This window comes from Miscanthus floridulus, chromosome 5, assembly GCF_019320115.1.
Source record: "Miscanthus floridulus cultivar M001 chromosome 5, ASM1932011v1, whole genome shotgun sequence".
Lineage (NCBI taxonomy): Eukaryota > Viridiplantae > Streptophyta > Magnoliopsida > Poales > Poaceae > Miscanthus > Miscanthus floridulus.
Genome location: NC_089584.1, coordinates 94,201,124 through 94,212,918, shown reverse-complemented (window position 1 = coordinate 94,212,918; position 11,795 = coordinate 94,201,124). Strand labels below are relative to the sequence as shown.

The 11,795-nt window shown below is 42.9% G+C and overlaps 1 pseudogene; it reads right to left on the bottom strand.

Annotated features, from left to right (window-relative positions):
- Nucleotides 1-9,399: 9,399 nt before the first annotated feature.
- LOC136454944 (protein CHLOROPLAST ENHANCING STRESS TOLERANCE, chloroplastic-like) lies at nucleotides 9,400-11,057 on the bottom strand (annotated as a pseudogene).
- Between the last annotated feature and the right edge of the window lie 738 nt (nucleotides 11,058-11,795).

Genomic DNA, 11,795 nt, shown 5'->3' with positions numbered 1-11,795 from the left:
TCCCCGATCATCTCTAAGTCTCTTAATCTTCTTTTCTAACTTGGTTCTCAACCTCTGCCTTATATATTCTAAAATAGTTCAGCGCTTCATCCTTAGACTTCAGCAAGTAAACATAACAGTAACGTGTTGCATCATCAATAAAAGTAAGAAAATACTTTTTTCCTCCTTTAGTCAAAACACCATTCATCTCACATAAATCAGAATGGATCAAATCTAGTGGTGCCAGATTCTTCTCAGACTCTAATGCCTTAAAAGGTTTTCGAGGTTGTTTTGCTTGCACACAAGTTTGGCACTTAGAATTCTTGACTATGTCACATTTAGGAATTAACTCAGATCTGGACATTCTAGCAATTGTATCAAAACCAACATGACAGAACCTCGAATGCCATACATCAGCAGAATTTTTATTCAAACCAGTAGTAATATTCAAACTATAACAAGAATCCATAGTACTTAGGCGGAACAAGCCTCCGCTGTCATAGCCTTTTCCTATAAAAGCCCCAAATTTAGACACTACAACTTTATTCGACTCGAATACTAGCTTATAACCACTCCTACACAGGAGAGACCCACTCAGCAGGTTCTTGTTTATCGCAGGTGCGTGCTGGACATTCTTCAATTGGATGGTTTTCCCTGAAGTGAGCTTCAGATCTACCGTACCAACACCAAGAACAGAAGCACGCGTTCCGTTTCCCATTAGGACGCTGGAAGTCCCTGCTGCCTGATATGAAGAAAACAAGGAAGCATCAGAACACACGTGAACATTTGCACCAGTATCAACCCACCAGTCGATAGACTGAAATGCAGAATAAACAACAGGAGATTTACCGTACCCTCCTGAAGTCGAGGCCTCGCCAATGGTCACATTAGTGAACTTTTTGCTCAGTTCAGTGGTCCTGTCCTTGCGGTCGGGACAATCCTTGGCAAAGTGACCAGGATTACCGCATACAAAACAGGTGAGATTCTTCAGATCCTTCTTCTCTGTTTTCTTCTCTGTTTTCTTCTTTTTAAAGCTAGTAACCTTATTCGCCTTGGGACCCTTCTTCTTGTTAAATTGTTTCTTGTTTTGAACAAAATTAGGCACTGTTCTGCACGTTCTTCACCTGCACATCTTTTGCCCTTGCCTTCTCTTCCACATCAAGAGCTGCAATGAGATCTTCAATAGAAATCTCTTCTCTTCTGTGCTTCAGAGCTGTAGCAAAATCACGCCACTCTGCAGGAAGTTTAGCAACAATCGCTGCTGCAACAAACTTTGGAGGTAAAGCACATCCCAAATGTGCAATCTCGCCAACCAGAAGCTGGAGGTCGTGTGCTTGAGTTACAATTGATTTAGCACTGTCCATGCTGAAATCAAAGAACTTTTCGCATACATACAGCCAGCGACCGGCTTCGGCTTCTGCATATTTTTGCTCCAAATCCTCCCACAGCATGGTGGCCGATGAGTAATTCATATACACATCATAGAGTTGATCCGCCAAAATGGTGAGGATGCAGCCCAATGCGGTGTTATTCGCATTCTCAAACTGCATGGTCTGTTCCTCTGTGATGGGAAACACAGGGTATATCACCCACCACAGCCCCAATGACATGAGCCAAAACTTGGCCCTTGTCTGCCATCTGCGGAAGTTCTCACCTCCAAACCTCTCAGGTTTCATGGCATCAGATGCATTATTTGCCATTGCTAGATCATAGAAATAGGCACAATCAGGTTTTTGGAATGTTGGAAATAAGTGCCTAATATACATTCCAGATTTTGTTTGGAGGAAAAACTCATATATAAAAAATGATGCAAGCACATAACACAAGTAAACAGGACAACATATTGACTAGAACAGGATTGCGCAAGGAAATTACTCAATGATCCCGCGCAAAACGTAGTCGAACGTGTTGAAGTAGATGTTGCAGATCACCAAGCGGTCGCGTGTAGACGCTGCCCAAAAACCTGATTGCCGCCCCGTGCAGGAGTCTCGCGGCAGTGGTTTCGGAGATCCCGCTCTCTTCAAGTTCGGTGCACGCCGAACTCAAAGGTCGACGAGGCGCAGCAGCGAGAATCTCAGCACAGCGAGTGGGAAGGTGAGCGTGTGAATCCGTCCCCTTCAACCAGGACGTCTCCTGGTTTTATAGGCCTTCATAGTGCATCAATTCCCTTCATCAAGCAGTAAAAACTGCCCAATTTAATGACAGAAAATGCTGCAATCAAACAGCAGAAACTGACACACCTTATTACTGTTTAAAACGGCAGTTTCAATCACATTGAAGCGCCATTACGCTCAGCATAAAAAATAGAAACTGCACAAATAATAGCCTGCTGTACACGTACGCGTCGCGCTCGTCGCAAGTCACAAGTCACGCGATTTTTCACGCGAAAAATGCGCGCGAGCTGCGCGTGCGTGTAGCAACAGTCTCCTTCTCTCTCATTTTCACCTATTTTGCATAGAGAGGAGACTCCCATATTTAAGCAAGGCAACCTCTCCTTGAATTAGCAATATGGGACTATAGGTTGTGCATGCTTTGGAATTTTCAGATTAGGCCAAACATGGGCCTAAATCCAACAATCCCCCACCAATTCCAAAGCTGCTGTACTGAACATTCTTTATATATACCAGATTTTCAGTATAAGTCCCGTACGGGTTGAACTTACACCTAGATCAACCAGGTCCATCTTCCAGCAGCTTGTGAATGGACTAAGCCTTGAATTCATAGCTTTTTGCTGTCAGATTTCTCTTGAAGATCCAACTGGTACTAGGCTGCAAGAACGCCAAGTCCAAACGGAGCTTTTAAAGGTCTTGCTCCTCGATCTTTTCATGAGCTTTCCAAAGAGTACCCCACTCTCATGAACTGCGACCTAACAGTTTAGCTCACATAGGTGTATTCATTTTAGGTATCCTGTAGGACGATACCTTTTCCCTCGGTGGACACTAGAATACATTAAGGCATAATAGCCAGCCTTCCATACAGAAGAGAGTACATTTCATGGAACATGGGTAATTTTTTTTTTATTATTCTTATTTTAACAATCTGTACTCCCTGTTACAACAGTAACTTGTTTTTCTCATTTTCCAAATCAGGGATCTCCTATCAAAGGAAATGAGTTGCCATTACTTTGCAACTAAATGGGTCTCAACCCCATGTCCATGTTTGCAACAGAAATCGCTGTCCGTGCAAGCCCTTTTGTAAAGGGATCTGCTAGATTTTTCTCACTGCGAATATAATTCACAGCAATTACTCCGGAGTTTTTTAGCTTTCTAACAGATTTAAGCCTCCGCTTCACATGTCTCGAGGACTTCGAATTATCCTTAGTACTCGTAACTTTGATCAGTACCGTTTGGTTGTCACAGTACATAAGGATTGCTGGAACTGGTTTCTCTACCAGTGGCAAGTCCATGAGTAGCTCTCTTAGCCACTCGGCCTCAACGGTAGCCGTGTCAAGTGCTACAAGCTCAGCTTCCATGGTCGACCGCGTCAAAATGGTCTGTTTACATGACCTCCAGGTAACTGCAGCACCTGCTAGTGTAAACACATAGCCACTCGTGGCTTTAATTGCATCCGCATCAGAAATCCAGTTGGAATCACTATATCCTTCCAATACAGATGGATAACCAGTATAGTGAATTCCATATTCGATTGTACCTCTCAGGTAACGTAGCACTCTCTCCAGTGCATCCCAATGATCCTTCCCTGGATTAGAAGTAAAACGACTTAATTTGCTCACAGCAAAAGATATATCGGGACGTGTTGCACCAGCAAGATACAAGAGGGACCCAATTATTTGTGAATATCTCAAATGGTCCAACCCTTCGCCTTTATTTGTCCTTAGCTTTACACTAGCATCATAGGGCGTAGGGGATACTTTGGCATTCTCAAAGCCAAAGCGACACAGTATTTTTTCCACATAATGAGATTGATTTAGAATAATCCCATTCTCATTTTTGATCAACTTAATATTCAGGATAACACTTGCTTCACCCAAATCCTTCATGTCGAAGCATGAAGATAAGAATGATTTGACCTCGTCAATCACGGCAGTGTTAGTCCCAAATATGAGTATATCATCCACATACAAGCACAAGATCACTGTTTGACCCCCACCATGGCGATAGTATACACACTTATCTGCTTCGTTTACAACAAAACCAGCAGAAGTTAAGGTTTGATCAAATTTTTCATGCCATTGTTTGGGTGCTTGTTTTAGGCCATATAATGATTTTAACAATCTGCAAACTTTACCCTCCTGTCCCTTAGCCACAAAACCATCAGGTTGCTCCATATAGATTTCTTCCTCCAACTCTCCGTTAAGAAAAGCTGTCTTTACATCCATTTGATGAATGTGTAGACCATAGGAAGCAGCTAATGCAATGAGCACCCTAATGGTGGTTAACCTGGCCACAGGTGAATAGGTGTCAAAATAATCTTCTCCTTCTTTCTGGGTAAAGCCTTTGGCCACAAGCCTCGCTTTATATTTTTCAATCGTGCCATCTGGTCTCATCTTTTTCTTGAAAATCCACTTACATCCAATAGGTTTGCACCCAACAGGACGTTCAGTGATTTCCCAAGTCTCATTTGTCATGATGGAGTCCATCTCGCTACGGACTGCCTCTTTCCAATAGTCAGCATCCGAAGACGCATAAGCATCAGCCAGAGTCGTAGGCACGTCATCCACAAGATATACAATAAAGTCATCTCCAAAAGATTTCTGAACCTTTTGTCTCTTACTCCTACGCGGAGTGATGTCTGAATTGTTATCCTCCTCATTATTCTCTCGCAGAGGTATGTTCTCAACTTGTTCAGAGTTAGGAATGGTTGCATCCAGATTTTCTAAAGTACTGCTACTTGGTCTCATAGGAAAGATATCCTCAAAGAAAGTAACATCCTTAGACTCCATTATTGTATCTACTATAATCTCTGGAGTATCGGATTTAACTACCAAGAATCTATAGGCAGGACTATTCTGAGCGTATCCTATAAAAATGCAATCGACTGTTTTTGGCCCAAGTTTCCTTTTCTTCGGCTCTGGAATGTTGACTTTCGCCAAACATCCCCATGTTCGCAGAAAGCTAACATTGGGTTTTCTGCCCCTCCATGCCTCGTATGGAGTTATGTCACTTCTCTTGGTGATAACTCTATTGAGCACAAAATTTACAGTCAAGATTGCTTCCCCCCACCACATCTTTGGCATACCGGCACTCTCTAATAAGGCGTTCACCAAATCTGTAAGTGACCGGTTTTTCCTCTCAGCTACACCATTTGATTGTGGTGAATAGGGTGGTGTAAATTCATGGATAATCCCATGCTCAGAACAGAAATTAGAAAAATCATTAGAGATATACTCTCCTCCCCGATCATCTCTAAGTCTCTTAATCTTCTTTTCTAATTGGTTCTCAACCTCTGCCTTATATATTCTAAAATAGTTCAGCGCTTCATCCTTAGACTTCAGCAAGTAAACATAACAGTAACGTGTTGCATCATCAATAAAAGTAAGAAAATACTTTTTTCCTCCTTTAGTCAAAACACCATTCATCTCACATAAATCAGAATGGATCAAATCTAGTGGTGCCAGATTCTTCTCAGACTCTAATGCCTTAAAAGGTTTTCGAGGTTGTTTTGCTTGCACACAAGTTTGGCACTTAGAATTCTTGACTATGTCACATTTAGGAATTAACTCAGATCTGGACATTCTAGCAATTGTATCAAAACCAACATGACAGAACCTCGAATGCCATACATCAGCAGAATTTTTATTCAAACCAGTAGTAATATTCAAACTATAACAAGAATCCATAGTACTTAGGCGGAACAAGCCTCCGCTGTCATAGCCTTTTCCTATAAAAGCCCCAAATTTAGACACTACAACTTTATTCGACTCGAATACTAGCTTATAACCACTCCTACACAGGAGAGACCCACTCAGCAGGTTCTTGTTTATCGCAGGTGCGTGCTGGACATTCTTCAATTGGATGGTTTTCCCTGAAGTGAGCTTCAGATCTACCGTACCAACACCAAGAACAGAAGCACGCGTTCCGTTTCCCATTAGGACGCTGGAAGTCCCTGCTGCCTGATATGAAGAAAACAAGGAAGCATCAGAACACGTGAACATTTGCACCAGTATCAACCCACCAATCGATAGACTGAAATGCAGAATAAACAACAGGAGATTTACCGTACCCTCCTGAAGTCGAGGCCTCGCCAATGGTCACATTAGTGAACTTTTTGCTCAGTTCAGTGGTCTTGTCCTTGCGGTCGGGACAATCCTTGGCAAAGTGACCAGGATTACCGCATACAAAACAGGTGAGATTCTTCAGATCCTTCTTCTCTGTTTTCTTCTCTGTTTTCTTCTTTTTAAAGCTAGTAACCTTATTCGCCTTGGGACCCTTCTTCTTGTTAAATTGTTTCTTGTTTTGAACAAAATTAGCACTGTTCTGCACGTTCTTCACCTGCACATCTTTTGCCCTTGCCTTCTCTTCCACATCAAGAGCTGCAATGAGATCTTCAATAGAAATCTCTTCTCTTCTGTGCTTCAGAGCTGTAGCAAAATCACGCCACTCTGCAGGAAGTTTAGCAACAATCGCTGCTGCAACAAACTTTGGAGGTAAAGCACATCCCAAATGTGCAATCTCGCCAACCAGAAGCTGGAGGTCGTGTGCTTGAGTTACAATTGATTTAGCACTGTCCATGCTGAAATCAAAGAACTTTTCGCATACATACAGCCAGCGACCGGCTTCGGCTTCTGCATATTTTTGCTCCAAATCCTCCCACAGCATGGTGGCCGATGAGTAATTCATATACACATCATAGAGTTGATCCGCCAAAATGGTGAGGATGCAGCCCAATGCGGTGTTATTCGCATTCTCAAACTGCATGGTCTGTTCCTCTGTGATGGGAAACACAGGGTATATCACCCACCACAGCCCCAATGACATGAGCCAAAACTTGGCCCTTGTCTGCCATCTGCGGAAGTTCTCACCTCCAAACCTCTCAGGTTTCATGGCATCAGATGCATTATTTGCCATTGCTAGATCATAGAAATAGGCACATTCAGGTTTTTGGAATGTTGGAAATAAGTGCCTAATATACATTCCAGATTTTGTTTGGAGGAAAAACTCATATATAAAAAATGATGCAAGCACATAACACAAGTAAACAGACAACATATTGACTAGAACAGGATTGCGCAAGGAAATTACTCAATGATCCCGCGCAAAACGTAGTCGAACGTGTTGAAGTAGATGTTGCAGATCACCAAGCGGTCGCGTGTAGACGCTGCCCAAAAACCTGATTGCCGCCCCGTGCAGGAGTCTCGCGGCAGTAGTTTTGGAGATCCCGCTCTCTTCAAGTCCGGTGCACGCCGAACTCAAAGGTCGACGAGGCGCAGCAGCGAGAATCTCAGCACAGCGAGTGGGAAGGTGAGCGTGTGAATCCGTCCCCTTCAACCAGGACGTCTCCTGGTTTTATAGGCCTTCATAGTGCATCAATTCCCTTCATCAAGCAGTAAAAACTGCCCAATTTAATGACAGAAAATGCTGCAATCAAACAGCAGAAACTGACACACCTTATTACTGTTTAAAACGGCAGTTTCAATCACATTGAAGCGCCATTACGCTCAGCATAAAAAATAGAAACTGCACAAATAATTGCCTGCTGTACACGTACGCGTTGCGCTCGTCGCAAGTTACAAGTCACGCGATTTTTCACGCGAAAAATGCGCGCGAGCTGCGCGTGCGTGTAGCAACAGTCTCCTTCTCTCTCATTTTCACCTATTTTGCATAGAGAGGAGACTCCCATATTTAAGCAAGGCAACCTCTCCTTGAATTAGCAATATGGGACTATAGGTTGTGCATGCTTTGGAATTTTCAGATTAGGCCAAACATGGGCCTAAATCCAACAGATGGTTGCCCCTACCGTGCTTTGTGTCCTCGAAACTTAAGTCCACCGAGCACGGGTGGAGGGTCTCAAGAGTACTCTAGGGTTTGATAATGCTTTCGCTGTAAGCAGTTCATGGCGTAGTGGAGGCCTCGGCATCTTTTGGATATAACAACACTAGAGTGGAAATTTTACCGTACTCTTAGTACCATATAGATACTATTATATATAGAATGAGGATGATCCTTGGCGCTTGACTTGTTGTTTACACCAAAAATTGAGAAAAAGAACGTGGAAACTCGAAGCTTTCAAGATTGTGTCATCAAGAAATCGATTGTATAAGGATCAATATCAGCTGACTCAGACGCGGTACTGGGATTGGCTCTCTTCGGATGACATCAACAGATAATGTCAATGAACTACGGTTGGCATCAGGAAAAATACCGAATTTTTTATTTTTCAATCTTTTTTTTTGAAAAATATTCACAAATAGACTCCTGGTGGTTTGATTTTCGTTTATGGACCCTGACCTCGGCACCATGGCTTTTGGTGTCGAGGAAACACGTCTCGGCGCCATGGCCTTGGCGAGGCGTCGGACGTGGTGGTGACCTAGCGCCGACGTGGACAAGGCCTCGGCGCCATAGATCTTGGCGCCGAGCTCGGCGTCGTATATCTTGGCGCCGAGCTGTTACCCTATAGATCTTGGCGTTTGAAATGGAACAAGTATAATTGTTCCGAGGAACATGCAACAATGCCATTGTGGTTCAGCTGCTTAGGACGCCCGCGACTCAGCTCAAAGGCCGGGTTTGAACCCCAACACTAAATCTTTTTTTTGCTATATTTTTATAAGCAATAGAATAAAAAAAATTATTTCGAGAAACATGCTATATCTCAATTGTAGTCTAGTTGGTTAGGATGCATAAGTTGAACTAATCAACAGACCCATGACAATTGCAACCTCGTTATTAGCCTACAACGTGCATATCTGATACACAGCAAGAAAAAGAAGATGACGACATGTACACGAACACCAAAAGCACAACGCATATATAGCGCAAAAGCTGTTGCATGATCCGTGCTCAGTAGTAGTCTGAGTTTTGTGGGATATTGATCACCTCCTCTCTGGTAGTTTCAAGATCTTGGCGCCGAAGGATTAGAGAAAACCGGCGGCGCGGGCTAAAATCGAAGTCCGGGATCTTTGTTCGTGCCTCCTACTAAGTTACAGGATTTTGAATAAAACCCAGACAATCAAATCTGGACAAAAACCTCTTTTATTCAAACATATTCTTCATTAAAAATTCCTCTCGTTCAGATTATTGGCAAAGAACAAGTTATATTTTACAAAAAAAAAACTATCTTCAAGACTCATTCCAAAATTGGGAATTTCACATCTATACGACTTGTCATATCTTTGCAACACTTGGTGTAAGCTGGAAAAATTGAGTAGCCTTGCAACTCTTTTTAACTTGCCTTGAAACTCAGATTTACAAGAAGGCAACATCTCACATTCTCACTCAAGAACGGGAGGAGCACAGGGGTTCACTACTGCAGAGAATTGTAGAAAAGAATTAGGACGACTGAGATTCCAATAGTAACAGGAAAAGCTGTCAACAAATACAGAGCACCATATCCCTGCAGAACAAAACAAAAGAATACGTTGTTAAAATAAGTGGTATAAGAACATTAAGGTATGCGTATTTCGTTGAAACTTGTTTTGTTTGTTCAAAATATATATTTCAGGGTGGGAGCAGAGATCATAATGTATCATCTATTGTGCAGTTGATACTATCTACAATACGAATTTGATATGATTAGCAAAATTTTAAGAAAAAATAGGGAGACAAAATAGATAGGGGATAGCTCATCCATGGAGCAAAATTATAAACATGGAGGCAGAGTTTTATAGCAAATTATCTCATGTTATCTTTTGACTTTGCACTATCATTCAAAATGATATGTGGAAAGAAAAACAACATGGCTCGCATGACACAATGAAAGGGAACACTTAAGCTTTCTGGTCCACATTATTAATTTTATACCCACAACATTAGACTATGAGGTAGCATTTTTAGTTTAATTTCAGTGGAGCGTTACATTGCACCTAGAATACATAAAATATTTGCCGGTGGTAAAGCTAGATGATGATGCCAAGCAATCCACAGTATTCACAAACGGAAAGAACAATAATATTCACTTTCAAGAGACTCTCAGCAGGACTCCAGGTAGCATATTGCACGGAAACGGCGATGTACCTCAGCCAAAGCGTCAGCTAAATCATCCCTAGTAATTTCATCAGGATCCTCTATCCCGAGTGTTCTCTTTCTTTCTATATCTCTAGGGTCCTCAATCTTGATAGTAAGCTTAACCTGTGAATGTGATGCAGCAACAGAAGTAGCAATATAGTGTCAGCTTTTTTTTCTAATAAGCAACAAGAAACATGCAGCGGCGCAGCGCTATAAAGTTTGGAAAGTGTAACGCAGCTAGAACAAAAGATGGCAACACATTTATTTTAGCATATATAAGATCAGTACACAGGCGTAGGATAAGGCCCTTATCTGTCTATATCCTAATATTGCCAGCTGAATCACTCCAAACGTCCAAGTCATACTTGTTATTCTACTGACATGAATGCAACTAGGGCAATGTATTTTAATGCAAATGAGCACAAAAATCAAGCAAGAGAGCAGCTAGTTTACCTCGCCAAAGGTCATGTCCCTGTTCTACTTCAGCAACTCCAGTACCTAGCAACGGAGCCAAACGAAAGCAAAGTCAGTAAGCACTAATTCCAGTGACGCAAAACGAGCCAACATAGGCTGGAATCAGCGGACCCTTTTGATTTCGCGGATGTTCTCCAGGTCCTCCGGGCTCGCGTCCGCCGGCTCGGCGGAAGTCGAGACCCCGTCCTCAGCAGCCGCGCCAGAGGAAACCGGTGGCCCTGGGTCTTCCTCGGGAGCGACTGTGGTTTCAGAGGCGCTAGACTCCTCCTGGTCGAGGGAAGCAGCTGCGCCACTGCGGCGGCGCCGGTGGAGCGGCCATACATTGGGGCAAGACGGCCAGAGTTCATCGTGGTGACGGTGACTGTGGGGGAAGAGACAAATGAGATGGCTGGGAACTGCCCCGGCCGCCAGGAGCGATGGAGACGAGACGCGGTGGCGAGACGGCGAGAGAAGGGGAATGAGCGGTGGCGTGAGCAGCGCCATCGTGCTGCGGCCAGCGGCGGGTTGCTTGTCGTATCTCTTCGGGCCGCAGCATCCGTAGACATGCATGCACTGCTTTAAAATTTATCAATTTCTATAGCTCGACGTCGTGGATCTTGACGTCGAGCTCATGTCACATCCGCATCACGCAAGCAGTCACATCAACAACACGTAGAAAATGACTTTGTAATTGGTGCCGAGACATGTAAGCTCGGTGCTAATTGTCACGGCGCCGAGGTCAGGGTCTATTTTTCGAAAGGATACTGTCAGGGACGTATTTGTTAAAAACTTTTAAAAAAGGGCAAAAAAACAAAAAAATTCGGGGAAAAAATATATCGGACTCTAAAAAAAAAGAGAAAATATTAGGGTCCAAGTTATCTTAAGTTAGAAAATTTTTCTTTTATTTCAAAGATTGTAATGAGTCATATTTGAGTAGGGTTCATGCTTAGAATCTGGGTATAAATATTGGACCCCGACTATTATAAAAGGACATCCAATCAATCAATATCAATTACTTTCTTTCCGGCTTTATGCCAACCCTTAGAGTAGGAGTACTGTAGATCTCAACGAGTTCTTCAACAAGTAGGACTGCATCGATCCGGTCGACCTCTGGCTTGTTTGTAAGTACCGTCGTGGCTTATATCTTTATTTGTAAGGCTACATCGGTCCGGCCTACCTCTTACGAGCTCTAGTATAAGTTAGTTATCGATCCTTATCTAGTTCAAGTACGGCTGCATCGGT